Source organism: Canis lupus, chromosome 18, assembly GCF_048164855.1.
Source record: "Canis lupus baileyi chromosome 18, mCanLup2.hap1, whole genome shotgun sequence".
NCBI lineage: Eukaryota > Metazoa > Chordata > Mammalia > Carnivora > Canidae > Canis > Canis lupus.
In genome coordinates, this window is record NC_132855.1 from 3,235,296 (window position 1) to 3,255,475 (window position 20,180).

Here is a 20,180-nt window from a genome sequence, read left to right on the forward strand (position 1 = left end):
AAAATAAGATGCAATAATGAAAACAGTCAGAGAAAATGAACATTATTAAAATAAATGCAAGATAGGAAAAATGTCTGGTTTCTTATCAGTAACAGTAAAAAAGGCAATAAAAGAAACTAAGTTGTTTAAAAATATGTACTTTGTTAACCTAGAATTCTATGTATAATAAAAATACTTTAGAAATTATAACAAGTGAAAACATTTTAACAAAAAATAGAACCCCACAGTACTGAAATAGCAAGGAAAATTCTTCAAGATGAAAAAAAATTGTATAAGGTGGAAACAAACATCTCAAGAATAGAAGGAAAAATGAATCACATCACAGCTATGGTAGATCAAAATCAATGAACAAAAGGTGAACTTAAACACAATTGTATACATAATTATACTAAAGGTAAAATGACTAAGTACCAATAATAAAAGCAAACATTCTCAGAATGTATTAAAATCAATAAACAGATACCATCAATTTATGCTACAGACACTTTAAGTCTAAGTACATTGGTGAGGAGATATTATGTAAACCCTAAGCACACTTAACTGTATTAATGGTAAACTAAATAGACTCCAAGGTAAGGGATATTATCAGAAACTAGAGGATTTCACAATGACATGTAAATTCATCAAGAAGACAAAATAGTTCTAAAAGTATAATAAAGTAACTTAAAAAGATATGAGACAAAAATAATGAGCTTAAAGAGAAAATAAAACAGTGCTCCTTCGGAATTGAAGAATTAAAATGCTTACCTCAGTAATGAAGAAAAAGGAAAAAATAATTTAAATATAGAAAATTCAAAAAACACTATCACAAAACTAATCTAACACAGATACGTATAGAACACCGCAACAAAAAACTGCAGAACGCCTCTATTTTGTGTATAGGGAATGTTCATGTTTCTGGACTACGCAATAAGACTCAGTAAATACCAAATGGACAAAAAGGTATAGACAGATTCTCTAACAGAAATAGAATGAAATTAAAAATAAATAACAATAAGACCTCTAGAGAATGTCCAAAGGTTTTGAAATTAGTAAACTTACTACATAAGTCAAGGATTTGTCGATCACAAACAACATTAGGAAATACTTTGACCTGGGTGGCTCAGTGGTTGAGCCACTGTCTTCGGCTCAGGTCACGATCCCAAGGTCCTGGGTTTTAGTCTTACATCGGGCTCCCTGAGGGAACCTGCTTCTCCCTCTGCCTGTGTCTCTGCCTCTCTCTCTCTCATGAATAAAAAAAATCTTTAAAAAAAGGAAATACTTTGACCTAAATGATAATTAAAGCACAACATGCTCAGTATGTGGAATAAATCTAGAACAATAAATAGAAAATGTATGGCTCCCAATGATTAAACAAGGAGGATGTATAATAAGTGACCCAAATTCCACCACAAGCTTGATGAAAAAAAAAAAAAGGACAAATTAAACATAAACTAGAAGGGAAATTTAAAAGAGAATTAAAAACTCTATGAAAGAGATTTGCAGGTAGACAATAGAGAGAAAATCTTTAGAACCAAAAAATATTTCTATGAAAAAATTAGTAAAACCAACAAACCTTTAGTAACTGTCCCTAAGAATGAGAGAACACACAAATTTCCAATGTCAGGAATACGAGAGGATATCTCCTATATCGTAGGATATTGTAATATGATATATAACATACGTATATATGTATATTATTCACATACATACATCATTGTTCTAAATAGATAAACCCTAAGGAATTTATCAAAAAGGAAAAGTATTAATAATGATTGTTTTTAAGTTAAGACTATTACTATGTCACTTTGGGTTCCCCAGGACTAAATCAATGAGTTATTACTATATTATTATCTTGGCTAGGGCCACTGATGATCGTTTCTAAGGAGAATTGTGCCACTGTACCAAAGAAGGAAGGAAGACTGTGTCGGGGACACAGGAGATTCTTTGGGATGTCTCTTAGTAACCATGCCGTGATCTAGGTCAATGGAAAACCACAATAGACTAATTCAGGCAGGACGACGAATGGTCCAGACCCCAAAAGAAATGAATGACTGAGTCTCCTGACCGTGTAAAGAACCATGACCAGCCAAGGTAATATGGAATGGTAATACTACCAATGAGGTATTATGCTGAGAGCAAAGGTAATTTGGGATGGGCACTAAAATTTCACCTTAATTAAAAGCTGAATTTCGGGGCTCCTGGGTGGCAGAGTCGGTGAGCCTGACTCTAGGTTTCATCTCAGGTCATGATCTCAGCGTCATGGGATTGAGTCCCATGTCTGGCTCCCCACTCAGCGTGGAGTCTGCTCCCTCTCCCTCTTGAGTACCGGACATATATGAGGTGACATAATATGACATAATGACATAATAAATGCACTAATCCCCAGGACAACTTTTCTAAATAAAAAACACCAAACTTTGCAGAGCACTGAATTTTATATTATCTATATTTGGAGAATAAAAGATTTTGTCCATAAAAAGGCTGAAGCCTTTACATGTGACATTTCATTACTAAAACTAGGAAAAGGCTGATAATTTTTTTCTTTTTTGTTAAGTAATTCTGTAATCAAAGCATTTGTTAATCTACTTAAAGTATAAAGGTATTTGCAGTAAACTCACATATACAATATGGTACTTGTATACATACTTACACTAATTTAAATGTAAAATGAGAAGGAAACAAATATGGTATCTATTTAGGAAAACACTGATATAGTTGAAAGCATATTTAGTCACTGCATTCTGGTATCTAAAGTAAATAAGGGAAACCTAACAGGTTTCATGAATTTCATTATTAAATAAAAACATTTCATTTTTTGAAAGGAAAAAAATATTTTCCCTGGAAAAAAATCTGAATCAATCAAACTGGTTGTTAAGAATTTCCCATATAGGATTTTGATTTCTATTTTCATCTTAAATATTAAAAGACTTCAAATTAAATATATTTCAGTGAAAATATTTCTGTGAAACTATAAAGAGTTTTGACTTTAGCTTTTAACTTTAACTTTATTATAATGGGATTTTTTTCCCCTGAAATATCTTTTATCACATTCTTTGAAGTATAATTTATATACAATAAAATTAATTCATGTTAAGTATTAGGTTCAATGAGTTGTGACTAACATAAATCTTTGTGCATGCCTTCTTTCACTCAGCATAATGCTTTGAGATGAACTCAAGTTGTGTGGTTATCTTCTTTTTTCTTTTTCATTTCTGTGTGGTATTCTAATGTACGTACATCACCAATCATCTATAAATAGACATCCAAACTATTTCCAGTATTGGATATTATTATTATTAATAGGTTCACTATTAATGTTTCTGAAAAATATTTTTGTAGGCATACAGTTCATTTATCAAATGTAAATGCCCGGGATAATTGCCTGGCCTCATGGAATGTCTCTGTTTGACCATATAAAAATGTGTGTTGTATAATCTTTGTCTCATTTAGCCTCCCTACCAGCTGAATAATAATTTCCACATATGTTGTGACATGATGATTGAGGCCGATTTTTTTTTCCCTATGGCTACCCAGTTGTTCTAGCATTATGTGTTAAAAATACTTTATTTTTCAGGGCACCTGGATGGCTCAGTGGTTGAATGTCTGCCTTCAGTTCAGGACAAGATCCTGGGATCCTGAGTCGAGTCCTGCATTAGGCTCCCCGAGGGGAGCCTGCTTCTCCCTCTGCCTGTGTCTCTTGCCTCTCTCACTGTGTCTCTCATGAATAAATAAATAAAATCTTAAAAAAAAACCTTTCTTTTCCTCTATGGCATCATTTAAAAACATAAATTGACCATTTAAAGTGTAGGTATATATTTTTTTTCAGCTTAATTATGATATAATGGACAAATAATGGGTCTGTTTCTTGATTATCTATTCAATGACATTGTTGTATATATTTATCAATTACCAGTATCATTCTTACTTATAGTAAGTAGCTTTATAGCTGGTCTTAGAATCAAATAGTGGTATTTTCCAAAATTTTCTTTTGGCTTTTTCTAGATCCCTCAATTATACAGATGTATATAATATATATGTATATTATATAATACATATATTTCTTTCTACCTTTACTTCTAACTCTTTCTCCATAAACCCTTCAATTTTCTACAAAAAGTACTAGTGGATAGGGATTTGTTTGATTGAAAGTATGTTCAATCTGTAGATCAATTTGGGCACAGTTAACTTACCAATAATAAGTATTCCAATCCATGAACATGGTATATTTTTAGGTATTTCCAATATCTTTTAGCAATATTTCAGTTTTTTTATTGTTCCAATATTGTACATATTTTATTTTATTCTAGCGTAAATGTTTTTAAATATCATATTTAATTGTTACTGCTAGCATATATAAATATAACTGGATTTTTATATTAATCTTTTATCCTGCAACCTTGTTAAATCCACTTATCATTCTAGACATAATTTTGTAGACACATAAGGACTCATCATTTGCCTGGACTTACAGAGTTTCACTCTTTTCATGTGAGGCTTATTATTTACCCACAGAATCATCAGGATCCTATGTACACTTCTGTGGTTCTCTCCTTCCTTTCCAATTCACATTTCTCAGATTCCAGACACATAATTTCTTCTATTCTGATTACTGTCTCTACAACTGGGTGTTCTGCTAATTATATCATTCCTTAAAATTTTGCCCATAATACTTCCAGGCAGAAACCCAGTGTGATAATAGAGTATACATCATTTACTTTCCTTCTTATGGGACTAACATCCCATGACATCCCGTACCTTTAGCTCAATATCTATAAACAATTATAACATATGTTTTTTTCATTGTTTTCATTATTTACAATGAGGGAGATAATCCAGTACAAATTAGTATCTCATGGTAAGAAACAGAATATAATTTGTTTAATATTCTATGGCTCTAGAAAATAAATATTGTCTCCTCTAAACTGCTGGTTTTCAACTTCTTTGAATGTCTGATAATCTTTTGCTGAAACCTTCAAATTTAAGTAACATAACACATCAGTTCTGGAAATCAGAATCTCAATCATCTCCAGGGCATGTTGTTATTCTTTGCTTAATATCTTTTCAGAGCTAATTTTGTAAAGTCAATATTCCTTGCCAGGTTTGGCCACTTGAGCCTCTGCTCAGTTAGCTTAGTGGTCAGTTAATGATTGCACAGAGATGTCCTTAACCACCTGTAATCTCTGTGTTTTACAACCTCTTATGAGAGGCTGTGTGTCTGTTTGTATGTGTGTTGGAGCACATCTTCAACACTCAGCCAGTCAGGTAACAATTCTGCCTCTGTCTTCATTTCCTGCTTAAGCAAAGCCTCAATGTCAGGCCAAGAAGAGCATTTAAGGCAGTCTCAAATCTTTCCTAGGCAAAAACATAGACCTATATCTAAGTGTTTGGCCTTACAGCTCCCCAGGAATATGCTGGAGCTTTTTAGGATTCTATGGACATCTTATTTTTCAATGTTTCCTTTCAAACATTTTTGGTTTACCTACCATTTGCCCCAAGTCTTATTTTCAAGTCAGGGGACCAAAATTAATCAGTTCCCTATAATGGTTTTTCACGATCATTCCTGGAGAGAAGTTTATTCCTCTATAGGAGTTCCATGTCAGGTCAAATACGGTCTTGGAAGTGGTGTTGTACGGAGAACTACCAGATTGGTCAAATAATAGCAACTCTTTAGGAATAAGACTTTGAAAGACCTATAATCTTACTTGACTCCTCTGGTAGCTGCAAAGCTATTGGCTTCACCATGATTGTCGCCATTGGTTTTTTAAGTGTATTATAGGGCTGGACAGAATGATATAGGGAATAGGTAAATTAAGACATCACAAAGCTCTCTGTTCTTATCAAAACTCAGCCTCCCATCACCCTATTTGAATAAACACTCCTTGAACTGCTGTAAACCTTTGGCTAATTTCCAGAGTTCTGAAAAAGTTGATTCTGACATTTTATTTTGTCAGTTTTATCATTGCTTTTATGTAGGAGAGAATTTGCAGAGGTCTTTACTTCACCACTTATACTAATGTTTCATGGGGATTATATTTTAAATTGCTCCATTTTATCTCTTTTATTTATGTGATAGACATTTCCATCATCTTTTTTAGTGGAGAGAATAAACCATTTTATCGCTTTCCTAGTGGCAAGGCTCAAGATTGACAAATAACTTCACCCAATAATGTATTACAAAAGAAATAAATACAAACTAGGGACAAGAGAATGACAATTTCACAGCTCTATGATGATCACTCCTACAAGGGAAAATACCCTGGTAGTTGTTTAGGTCTACTTGACATTTATTCAAAGGCAATGAAAGCATGTGTTAGTTTTATCTTTATCTATTTCTGTTTAAAGTAAAAAGCATCCTAGGTAATTACAAATATTGTATTAAGTAGGTTTGCAATATGCGTATGTCAAAAGTGGAAGCAAAGGGTAAGAGAACTTTGAAAAATATGCCATTTTAGTATTTCATGAATATAAAGTAAGTTAGTTTGTCCAGTCTAAATGGGAAAGGCCAACTTTCTGAGAAAATAGCAAAGTGATGAAATTACCAAGGATTTAATATTTTTACATTATAATTATTTAGCTTATATGTCTTTCTTAACTCCCCGATAAATATCTTAACCCCCCAAAAAGCATGCAAATTTCAGTTGAATTAAGATTATGGATATAGCAAAAACAATAATCAAAATAAGGACAATAGTTGGGATGCCTGGGTGACTCAGTGGTTGAGGGCCTGCCTTCGGCTCAGGGCATGACCCTGGAGTCCCAGGATCGAGTCCCACATTGGGCTCCCTGCATGGAGCCTGCTTCTCCCTCTGCCTCTGTCTCTCATGAATAAATAAAATCTTTTAAAAAATAAAGACAATAGCAATATTATGTCATATGGCTTATGAGTTGGGTTGCCTAAGATAGTCCTAGTTTGCACACAGTGTCTTTAATTAATTGTTAATATCTTCCTTGACAGTAAAAACATGCATATGGTGTGTGTGTGTGGGTAGAATTGTATTACATGGTTTTATTACAGAGTTAAAGATAGACACAGAGACATAGAGACACATCAGGATAAGAATGTAACACCCCTCTGGAATCTGTCTTGTGCTCACTTGTGCAGAATCATCTTCTATCACTCTCTAAACTAATTTTACTCTAGATATTGTGAATCAACTTGAGTTTTGTAAATGCCCTCTGACATCAGCTTTTTTCTCTCTCAGAAAGACCCTTCCATCTGAGTACTGGCCAGGGTTTACTCCTCTCTCAGATTCTATGTGAAACTACTTCCTATGGCTGCCCAACTGTCACTGAGACTAAGTCACTAGGTCCCTTTTAAATATTCTCATAACTCCTGCACTCTCCGATCCCTTTTATCCTTAATATCAATAAGTTTGGTAATTCTGACTTTCCAACAGTCAAGGCTTTAGTATATTCTATTCTTAATGAGTGGCAATTAAGATATCACTGGTGAAAAAAGGAATATTTTTTCTTATATGAGTATGATATGTAATTTTTCTTCTTCCTTGTTAGCATATAAATGACAACTTTCTTTTACGTCTCCATTTTTTTTCTATCTTAAACCATATTAAATTGTTTTATCTTTTCCTCTAGCCCAAAAGCTACTTAGTAGTTTATCCTGTGAACCAGTGATTAACAGCATTTCATATAAATAGAAAATTAGTCATTACATTTTAAAATAGGAAGGCTTTTATTATTTGCTAAAAAGAAACACTAATATAGATGCTATCTGTCAACAAACACCCGTAGACATGAACTGGAGTTTTGGAAGTATATTAGAGAAACCGATAATCATGGTAGCGTTTAAAATCACTGTTTAGAAACAGAGCTTAAAGTATAAAATTTCTGAGAAGTACACAACCATACTTTTTTACACAAAAGCTGTTCCTCCCTTTCTTAAGCACCTGGTTTCCATAATTTTGATTCAATTATATTCATGCAATCAAATAAAACAAGTAATTTAAAAGAGATGAATCATTGTCTTAGAGCTATTATAAAAATAAATGTTACTTAAAATGCCAGAAGATATATTATTCATAGGTATATTATAGTCTATCACAATGAAGAGAAAGGTAATATTCATATTTAAATTTAAACTAGAGTCTAATAACATGACTATTTACATTAATGTAAAGCAGAAGTTTTCAATTTATGGTATGGGGACTACAAGAAAACTTCAGTCTTTTGAATTCCCTTTTCTCATAAGTGAACAGTAGAATCTTCCACAAGTTATAAGACACTGTGATTGGGTCCCTGCTCTGCCAACTATTGAAATGTGTGCATGTGTATTATTTTCTTACCTCAAAAACTATTTAAATTCCAACATGATAAATATGTATAGATATAAAACCAAATTCTTTGTGGTCCAGAATATTTTTTTCTAGAAGGTAAAAAAGTATTTGGAAACCATACAGTTTGAGAACCACTGATTTAAGAGAGTATGTATTTTAAATTTCACATTTATATTAGGTAAAAGATATTTAAAGCTCTTTCTTTAAAATTGACTTGATGTTTCAATTATTTCACCTTTTTTGAAAGAGGACAACATTTTGGTTATATTCAATGATGACAAAATTTATTAAGTGGTATATTTAGTCTTTCTCACAAAAAGAAAAAGTCATTAAAATTCAAAAGTATAAAAATACACATTTAAAATTTTGAGAAATAAATTTACTAACTTAAAATAGATAAATTATCTATTAAATCCAGAAAACATCTTTTTGGATATATAGTTTTAGATACTGATGAAATTAACCAAATATGAAGAAAAGTAGCATTATAATAATTTTGACAATTTCATGTTGAATGGCACAAATTTAATCTTGTGTGTCATTTATTAAGGCTCCAGTATTTTGGCAAAAGCTATTTTAAATTAAAATAGAATACCCAGTGGATATAATTACAAAACAACTCAAGTTTTATTCTAAACTGTAGTAATTGATCCTACAGTGAGATTTATTCTGTAATCATGGAAGTCAATGGCATTTACAACTAGAATAAATTAAGGTAAATGAAGAGGAAAATTGTATTCTGTATAACATTTAGTTCATTATAGGCTTAAACAACTATGTCAATCCATGTTCATCAATAGAAATTACGGTGCTTGCTGACATAATTGAATCAAAATATTATCTCCAAGAAACAGCCTATGTTACACAGCATAAAAATTATTGTTTTGTGTGGTTTTTTTTTTTAAACTGATCTGCTTTTCAAGTCCTTAATAAAAGGGATAAAAAATGTGGATAATTTGCAACACTATTGTATATGATCTCTTTTGTATCTTAATATAAAGAGAAAATCTGAAATTGTACCCTGTAGCTCCAGGGGAACTTGTTCCTTTAGGATTCTTTTTAGAAATTCTATTATGCTTATCTTTACTAGTTATTTTAATTAGAATCCCCATGATTAATTCGAGATTGAATATAGATTCTTGTAAAAACCATCCCAATGAGATCTATAGATTCTGCTTCTGAATGAAACATTATTACTTACTAAGAGATGAACCTTATGTTTACAAGAAATAATAATAATTACAGTAGTAGCAGCAGTAGTAGCAATAATAGTAATAATGATATTGTCAACCATGCAAAATTTCCCATGAAATAAATGAGAGAATCGCTTCTTTAAGAAAAGGCAGAATGGGGTAATAAGCCAGCACCTAATTGGGCAGTACTCTAGTGTTCAATTATTATATTATCTTTAATAATTATTTAATACTTAATATATGTACTCTTCGTTGAACTGAAGCATGACTCCCAAAGACAAGGTAGACCGTGCTTTTTTAAAAAAAAATACGTATTTCTTGCTTATCTACTCAAATTCCCACTTCATTTTGAGAACATACTTCTACTACTACTATTATTATCATTATCATTATTATTATTATTATTATTATTAACTTCTGGAAGTTACATTTGATTCTTTATCATACACCTTTGATTATCCTATACAGACTACAATTTCATGTGGAAATAGTTAAGCAAGTCTATTATTACATCATATATAATGGAACTCCATTCCTGGAAAAAGGTGCCAGGTTGAATTTAAAAATTGCTAAATATGAAAAACATTTCAGAGAGAAGTCTTTTAAATAGAACTTTAAACTGAGCATGGAAGAGAAGGCAGCTCTTTCTTCTAGGACCTCTAAAATGACAGAGCCAAAGAATCTGAATGTATGCATAAAACCTGGGTATAGAAACATGCGTGGAAATATTCCCATATATTAACATTTTTATCTATATTTATCTAAACATTGGCTCTTAAGGATATCTCCAGTCCTAATTCATTACCAAAATGATCATTCTAGCCTCCTTAACTTGCATATCTGTAACCTCCCGCTCTGTGAGAAATTTGGCCCTTACCATCTGACATGATTGTTTAATTCCCATAGGAAACAGCTTTGTCAACTAGAAGACAGGGTCGGGTGAAATCATTTTTGCCTTTGGTTTTATAATGTCCGTTCATTTCCAAGGTTATTTGGGCCAGAACCTTTTCTCTCAACTCACTCATACATTAGTAATACATCTAGAGTCTTTTTTCGCATATGGCGCCCCACCCTGAGATTCCCCAATGCATTTTTAAATTTGCAAATGGTACAGTTTAATTTTTGTGCGGTAAAGCTCTATGGAATTTGGCCATTGTGTCATAGCTTGTATTCACTACTACAGTATTACACAGAATAGTCTCACCAACCTACAACATCTCTTTCGTTTCCCCTCTTAAGTTCTCTCCCAATCTCAAACCCCTGATCACCGCTGGTAATTTTATATCTCTATGCTTTTCCTCCCCCAGAGGCCTTTCAAAGTATGTAGTGGTTTTAGACATACTGGTTTCACTCAGTATTATGTCTTTAGGATTCACCCACGGCCTTCATTGTTTGGCAGCAGAGTGCTTTTCAGTGCTAAATACACCATGTGTGGATACACCACAGTTTATTTATACATTAACCTTTTGAAGGTTACTGTTTTAATTCTGTGTATGGGTGATTACGAGTAAAGCTTCTACAAACATTCATATGCAGATTTTCGCATGGAAATGATTTTTAAATCAGTTGGATAAATACCTAGGAACACAATGACTGGATTGTATGATAAAACTATGTTTAACTTTGGAAAAACTGTCCAATCATTTTCTGAAGTGGTTGTACCATTTGGCATTTCCTATGAATAGATTTTTGTTTCTCAGCATTATTGCCAGTAGTTGGTCTTATTTTTGCTTTTTGCCATTGAGATAGGTATTTAATAATGTCTCATTTTTGTTTTACCTTGCAATTGCCTTAAGACAAATGATGTGGAGCAACTTTTTTATATGCTTGTTTAGCATTTGTAGATGTTCCTTATTTAGGTGTCTATTCAGATCTTTGGCCAGTTTTTATTTTTTTTACTATTGATATTAAGTATTGTGTATTTTGGATCAAATTGTCAGATATATATTTTGCAAACATTTTCTCCTAGTTGTGTGATGTGTCTTTCATTCATCTTACAGCAACTTCTGAATTGCAGAAATTTGTAATACAGAGAAGGTCTATCTTATCTTTTCTTTCACAGAAAACTCTATCATTATTGTATCTAATATCTAATACATATCAGATACATGTCTTGTCATTTTTTGTTTCATTCAAAATATTACAGCTTTTCATTTTATATTTAGATCTATGATCCATTTTGAATTAACTTCTGTGTAAGTTGTAATATCTGTGCCCAGATTAGTAGTTTTATAAATCAATATTCAATTGTCTCAAAATGATCAAATGATAAAAATGACTAAATGATAAAAGTCAGTCATTCTTCATTGAATTGCCTTTGTTTCTTTAGTGAAGAAAAGTTGACTATAATTTCAGTTTAAGTATGGACTTTCTAATTTGTCCCAATAGCCCATGTCTATTTTTTCATCAGTGCACATAAACCCAGAGTAAGCCTTGAGATATGTTAGTTCAAGTACTTCACCCTCACCTCTTTGTTTCTTTAGGGTTTGTTAACTATTCTAGGTCTCTCACCTTTCCTTTTTTTTTTTTTCTCTCACCTTTCCATATGAAATTTAGAATCAGTTTATTGATACCTATAAAATAATTTTTATTGAGTTTCTGACTGGTATTGTATTGAATCTATAGATCAAATTGAGAAGAACTGACATCAAAATAATACTGCATAACCCAATCTGTGGACTTGGAATGTATCTCCATTTATTTGGAATGTCTTTGAATTTGAATCACTGTTTTATAGTTTCCCACATCAGCCCTGCACTTATTTCATTAGATTCATACTTGAGTATTCCATTTTACTGCATGCAACTTTACATATTTTTTTAAATCCCAAATGCCAATTGTTGGTATGTAAAAAAGCATTATGTTGTATATTACTTTCTTTTGATCTTGTTACACTCACTTATTAGTTCCAGGTTTTTTTTTTTTTTTTTTTTTTTTTTGGTCAGGTTTTTGGAATTTTCTATGTAAATGATCATGCCATGTACAAATAAAACCAGATTTTTTCATTCCAATCTATACATTTAGTTTCCCTTTTTGGTCTTATTTCACCAGCTAGGATTTATAGTATGATATTAAATAGGTATGCCGAGAAAATATATTTGTTCCTTATCCTTGATCTCAGGAGTTAAATTTCTGGTTTATTATTTTATAAGATTTTTGTAAATATTCTTTATCACATGGCAATAGTTCCCTTATATTCATAGTTTGATGAATGTTACTATAAATCAGTGTTGGATTTTGTCTAATGTTTTTACAATTGATATGAGAATATGATGTTTCTTTCTATTTTGATATGGTGGTAGCTTCTATTGATTGATATTTGAATGTTTAACTAGTCTTGCATACCAGAAATAATCCCACCCAGGCATGGTGTAAGATGATTCCACTTTTATGACATTATTGCTTTTCATGTGCTCTGTAGGTGATTTACAGCATGTCCATTTCCATCCTCTTATCCTTTGTTACATTTCTGTCATACATTTCACTTATTGATATGCTGTGATTCATACATTGATTCAATTGTTACTTTCAAGAAGCTGTTATTGGGACACCTGGGTGGCTCAGTGGTTGAGTGTCTGCCTTTGGCTCAGGAAATGATTCCAGGGTCCTGGGATCAAATCCCACATCAGGCTCCCTCTGGGGAGCCTGTTTCTCTCTATGCATATGTCTCTGCCTCTCTCTCTGGGTCTCTCATGAATAAATAAAATCTTTAAAAAAAACCCAATGACTTGCTATTTTATAGATTATCAAGAAAAAAATCTTTAATCAAAATTAAAATAAAAAAATTTAACTTATCTTCATTTATTCCTTTTATGATGCTCTTTCTTTCCAAGTTATGCTCAGACCTCTGACCTGTATCATCTTCTTCTGCCTGAAGCAAAGCTTTTAACATTTTTGGAATGGCATATCTATTGACGATGAATTCCTCAGTTGGTATTTGTCTGGAAAAGTCTTTCTCTTTTACTTTTGAAGACGAATTTTTTAGATAAGAATTCCATGTTTGTTATTTTTCCTTTTAAAATTTTAAATACTTACTCTGCTCTTTATTTCTTACATGATTTCTGACAAAATGTCCAGTCTTTCTCACAAATTGTCTGTCACTGTTTGGTTTCTTGAATCTTAAATATAGCCAGTCTAGATGTAGTTTTTGTCATTGTTATTTGTCCTTCTTGATGTCCTCTGAGTCTTTAAAGTCTACATTACAGTGTTTTTTATTAATTTTGGTAACTTCTAGTTCATTGTTACATCAAGTATTTCTTTTCTATTTTTTCTTCTTTAAACTTCTGATAATCCAATTTGAAAGGCTTCTATTGATCTCTCAGTGAGCCCACTGATTCTAACTTCAGTTGTGTTCAGTCACTGTACTGATGAGGCCATCAGAAGCAGAGTAGAATAGATCAGTAAAACTAAGAGCTGGTTCTTTGAAAGAATAAGATTGATAAAGCCATGACCAGATTTATCAAAAAGAAAAGAACTAAGACCCAAATAATGAAAATCATGAATGAAAGAGGAGAGATCACAACCAACACTGAAGAAATACAAGCAATTAGAAGAACATATTATAAGCGAATATATGCCAACAAATTAGGCAGTCTGCAAGAAATGGATGCATTCCCAGAGATGTATAAACTACCAAAACTGAAACAGGAAGAAATAGAAAATCTTAACAGATCCATAGCCAGCAAGGAAATTGAAGCAGTCCTCAAAAACCTTCCAATAAACAAGAGTCCAGGGCTGCATGGCTTCCCAGGGGAATTCTGTCAAACATTTAAAGAAGAATTAACACCGATTTTTCCGAAGCTATTTTAAAAAATAGAAATGGAAGGAAAACTTCCAAACCCTATGTGGCCAGAATTACCTTGATCCCAAAACCAGACAAAGACCTCACCAAAAAGTAGAATTTCAGACTAATATCCCTGATGAACATGGATGCAAAAATTCTCACTGAAATACTAGCCTCACCAAAAAGGAGAATTTCAGACCAATATCCCTGATGAACATGGATGCAAAAATTCTCACTGAAATACTAGCCAATAGGATCCAAGATATATTAAAAGAATCATTCACTATGACCAAGTGAGCCCTGGTCTTCAAAGGTGATTCACCATCTGCAAATCAATGTGATACATTACATTAATAAAAAAGGGGGGGGTGGCAAGAACAATGGGAGCCTCTCAAGACATGCAGAAAAAGCATTTGACAAGCACAACAACCTTTTTTTGATTAAAACTGCTTACAGTGTAGGGATAGAGGGAACATTCCTCGATATTATAAAAGCCATATGTAAAAGCCCACCTCAAATATCATTCTCAATCGGGAAAACAGCAGGATGTCCACTCTCACCACTGCTGTTCGACATAGTACTGGAAGTCCTAGCCTCAGCAATCATACAACAAAAGGAAATAAAAGGCATCCAAATTGGCAAAGAAGAAGTTAAACTCTTAGTCTTTGTAGATGACATGAAACTCTATATAGAAAACCCAAAAGACTCCACCCAAAATTTCTAGCATTCATACAGGAATTCAGCAAAGTGGCAGGATACAAAATCAGTGCACAAAAATCAGTTGCATTTCCATATGCTAAAAATGGGACAGAAGAAAGAGAAATTAAGGAGTCAATCCCATTTACAATTGTAGCCAAAACCATAAGATACCTAGGAATAAACCTAACAAAGAGATAAAAGATATGTACTCGGAAAACTAAGGAACACTCATGAAAGAAATGAGGAAGACACAAAGAAATGGAAAAATGTTCCATGCTCAAGGGTTGAAAGAACAAATAATGTTAAAATGTCCACGCTACCTAGAGCAATCTATTTATTCAATGCAATCTCTATCAAAATACCATCAACTTTTTTCACAGAGCTGGAACAAATAATCCTAAAATTTGTGTGGAATCAGAAAACACTGGAATAGCCAAAGGAATGTTGAAAAAGAGAACCAAAGATGGTGGCTGGGGAGTTGGGTTGACAGGGTGATGAACATTAAGGAGGGCGTGTGATGTAAGACCACTGGGTATTATAAAGACCAATGAATCACTAACCTCTACCTCTGAAACCAATAATACATTACTTGTTAATTAACCAAATTTAAATAAAATTAAAAGAAAATAAAAAGATCTCTTCAGGCTATGTGTGTGTATGTGTGTGCGGTACATATTCTGTGTTTTGGGATGTCTTGTAATATTTCTCTGGAAAGCCAGATATGCTTTATTTGGATAACAGGAACTGAGGCAAATAGGGCCCTAGTGTGAGCATTCATGTTAATCTCTGTGTATGTTATCCCTTTACTTATGATCGCTATAAATGCCAGAATTGGAATTAATCTAGTGCTCTTGTTCTGTCTCCCCCTAGACACTGGACCTGTGTTACTACTCAGAGAGAGCCTGTGTCTTACACCTCTTTCAGCTGCAGTTCGCTGTTACTCTCCTGGAACACTCTTGGTACAGTGGTCAGCGGGGAGGAATGAGATGTGTTATATAATCTTCTCATTAAATCTCACTCTTTCGGTGAGCCTGTGTCTCTGGCCTGTGACCTTCACAAATGATACTTCTCTTGGATAACTTTCCCCCCACATCAGTGATATAGGAAAGTGAGAGGGGCTGAAGTTACAAAATGCCCTTTCTAGAGTGGCTGCACCAGTTCACATTCCCACCAACAGTGCAAGAGGGTTCCCTTTTCTCCGCATCCTCTCCAACATTTGTGGTTTCCTGCCTTGTTAATTTTCCCCATTCTCACTGGTGTGAGGTGGTAGCTCATTGTGGTTTTGATTTGTATTTCCCTGATGGCAAGTGATGCAGAGCATTTTCTCATGTGCATGTTGGCCATGTCTATGTCTTCCTCTGTGAGATTTCTGTTCATGTCTTTTGCCCATTTCATGATTGTATTGTTTTTTTCTTTGGTGTTGAGTTTAATAAGTTCTTTATAGATCTTGGAAACTAGCCCTTTATCTGATATGTCATTTGCAAATATCTTCTCCCATTCTGTAGGTTGTCTTTGAGTTTTGTTGACTGTATCCTTTGCTGTGCAAAAGCTTCTTATCTTGATGAAGTCCCAATAGTTCATTTTTGCTTTTGTTTCTTTTGCCTTCGTGGATGTATCTTGCAAGAAGTTACTATGGCCGAGTTCAAAAAGGGTGTTGCCTGTGTTCTTCTCTAGGATTTTGATGGAATCTTGTCTCACATTTAGATCTTTCATCCATTTTGAGTTTATCTTTGTGTATGGTGCAAGAGAGTGGTCTAGTTTCATTCTTCTGCATGTGGATGTCCAATTTTCCCAGCACCATTTATTGAAGAGACTGTCTTTCTTCCAATGGATAGTCTTTCCTCCTTTATCGAATATTAGTTGCCCATAAAGTTCAGGGTCCACTTCTGGATTCTCTATTCTGTTCCACTGATCTATGTGTCTGTTTTTGTGCCAGTACCACACTGTCTTGATGACCACAGCTTTGTAGTACAACCTGAAATCTGGCATTGTGATGCCCCCAGATATGGTTTTCTTTTTTAAAATTCCCCTGGCTATTCGGGGTCTTTTCTGATTCCACACAAATCTTAAAATAATTTGTTCTAACTCTCTGAAGAAAGTCCATGGTATTTTGATAGGGATTGCATTAAACGTGTATAATGCCCTGGGTAACATTGACATTTTCACAATATTAATTCTGCCAATCCATGAGCATGGAATATTTTTCCATCTCTTTGTGTCTTCCTCAATTTCTTTCAGAATTGTTCTATAGTTTTGAGGGTATAGATCCTTTCCCTCTTTGGTTAGGTTTATTCCTAGGTATCTTATGCTTTTGGGTGCAATTGTAAATGGGATTGACTCCTTAATTTCTCTTTCTTCAGTCTCATTGTTAGTGTCTAGAAATGCCACTGACTTCTGGGCATTGATTTTGTATCCTGCCACGCTACCGAATTGCTGTATGAGTTCTAGCAATCTTGGGGTGGAGACTTTTGGGTTTTCTATGTAGAGTATCATGTCATCGGCGAAGAGGGAGAGTTTGACTTCTTCTTTGCCAATTTGAATGCCTTTAATGTCTTTTTGTTGTCTGAGACAAGATTCCATCAAAATCCTAGAGAAGAACACAGGCAACACCCTTTTTGAACTCGGCCACAGTAACTTCTTGCAAGATACATCCACGAAGGCAAAAGAAACAAAAGCAAAAATGAACTATTAGGACTTCATCAAGATAAGAAGCTTTTGCACAGCAAAGGATACAGTCAACAAAACTCAAAGACAACCTACAGAATGGGAGAAGATATTTGCAAATGACATATCAGATAAAGGGCTAGTTTCCAAGATCTATAAAGAACTTATCAAACTCAACACCAAAGAAACAAACAATACAATCATGAAATGGGCAAAAGACATGAACAGAAATCTCACAGAGGAAGACATAGACATGGCCAACATGCACATGAGAAAATGCTCTGCATCACTTGCCATCAGGGAAATACAAATCAAAACCACAATGAGCTACCACCTCACACCAGTGAGAATGGGGAACATTAACAAGGCAGGAAACAACAAATGTTGGAGAGGATGCGGAGAAAAGGGAACCCTCATACACTGTTGGTGGGAATGTGAACTGGTGCAGCCACTCTGGAAAACTGTGTGGAGGTTCCTCAAACAGTTAAAAATATACCTGCCCTACGACCCAGCAACTGCACTGTTGGGGATTTACCCCAAAGATACAAATGCAATGAAACGCCGGGGCACCTGCACCCCGATGTTTCTAGCAGCAATGGCCACGATAGCCAAACTGTGGAAGGAGCCTCGGTGTCCAACGAAAGATGAATGGATAAAGAAGATGTGATTTATGTATACAATGGAATATTCCTCAGCTATTAGAAATGACAAATACCCACCATTTGCTTCAACGTGGATGGAACTGGAGGGTATTATGCTGAGTGAAGTAAGTCAGTCGGAGAAGGACAAACATTATATGTTCTCATTCATTTGGGGAATATAAATAATAGTGAAAGGGAAAATAAGGGAAGGGAGAAGAAATGTGTGGGAAATATCAGAAAGGGAGACAGAACGTAAAGACTGCTAACTCTGGGAAACGAACTAGGGGTGGTAGAAGGGGAGAGGGTGGGGGGTGGGAGTGAATGGGTGACGGGCACTGGGTGTTATTCTGTATGTTAGTAAATTGAACACCAATAAAAATAAATAAATAAGTAAATAAATAAATAAATAAATAAAATAAAATAAAATATAAGAGGAAAAAAAAAACAAAACAAAAAAAAACAAAATGCCCTTTCTGCCTTCATTATACAAAGGTTTTTTATGTTTTGTATAAAGATTACTCAGAAGATCCTTCTGAAGGGTCCTTTCGTAGATCTTTTAGTTGAAAATCTGCTATAGGGTTTTTGGAGTTAAATCCCACAAAAATATAGGAAGCTGCCTAAGACTCAAGTTTTATACTTTATGCTAGTCCATATTCGGCCTCCAGGAATTTCTCAAAATTACATTAAAGTGTCCTTACCAGTTTATGGTTCCACTATCCTCTGCTCCACATCTCGTCTAGACTTGAAATTTGCCTGTCTTTCTAGATTATAGTATGACAATGACAATTTGCCCTGTAAACTAATTTCTATTAAATGTTTTCTCTTTTCAGTCTGCTTAGCTTTTTCTTGTCAGGCAAGAAGGACTACTTGTAAGTTCTTTACATGTCAGAATTAAAACTAAAACTCTTGCTTTACTTTTGAAAAAATCTAGACACTAGTTTATACAATGGAGTAGAAAACTATTAAAATGTTAAATGTTGTAAATATTAGGTCTCTTAAAGATTTCAGTTTTCGATGATTATAGGTTGTGCCATTTAAATTATTATGGAATTTTAATCTGCCCTGCATCATAAAAATCTTGAGATTCAGATATAATCTATCACTGTTGGTTCACATAAAAGAAACACGATAACCAAAATATGAATACTTGGACTGTTCTTTATAATAGAGATCTTTAGTTTGCTAATAACCAACCAAATGTCATATAACATACTTTATTTGAAAGTTTTAAGTTTAAGAACTTCTTAAAAATGTGTCTTATCCATTGTCATTATTTACAATTATCTTTAATTAGTAGTACTAAGAGTAGGGATAGAAATATAGTGTATTTCTATGTAAGATCTGTTAGAGACATTCAATGAAAATATGTCATGTTACCTATAATAGACCCAAAATGCTATGTAAATAATCTGATTACTCTCGGAGTTTCTGATTAATTGATAAAATAACCATATTTAAGGTACTGACTTCTATGTTTTCATCGCAAGGAAACATTCAGCCAATTTGTTTGAAAATTTATGTTAAAATTTCTGGGAAATACTTGATGCTCTGGAACAAATACTTGACTATATCATTTAAAAGTTATACTATTCCATCTAGAGAATAGACAAGAAAAGGGAAAATGCAATGTTATATAATTATTTATAATATTTCAATAGTATTGTTAAATACTGAGCCCTTACTATATATTCCCAAAGAAAATTATAAACACTTTAAGACTTAATCATGGCTTTTTTTTTTTAAGATTTCATTGATTTATTTGAAAGAGAGCATGAGTGGGGGTGGGGCTGGGAGGAGAGGGACAAGCAGACTCCCCACTGAGCATGGAGCCAAGTATAGGGCTCCATCGCAGGACCGTGAGATCATGACTTAAGCCAAAGTCAGATGTTTAACTGACTGAGCCAGTGCCTCTAATCATGGCTTTTTT

The 20,180-nt window shown here is 33.6% G+C and overlaps 2 long non-coding RNA genes across 2 annotated transcripts in view; both read left to right on the plus strand.

The window, feature by feature from the left end:
- Positions 1-3,693, plus strand: part of LOC140609418 (uncharacterized) — a 71,055-nt gene extending 67,362 nt beyond the window's left edge. The window contains exon 3 of the long non-coding RNA XR_012011249.1: positions 3,557-3,693. This is a non-coding gene — a long non-coding RNA (uncharacterized lncRNA). The remainder of the gene's footprint in view (positions 1-3,556) is intronic.
- The window catches only part of LOC140608583 (uncharacterized), a 1,020,376-nt gene that overhangs the window by 153,232 nt on the left and 846,964 nt on the right, over positions 1-20,180 (plus strand). The gene's annotated exons all lie outside the window — the stretch shown is intronic.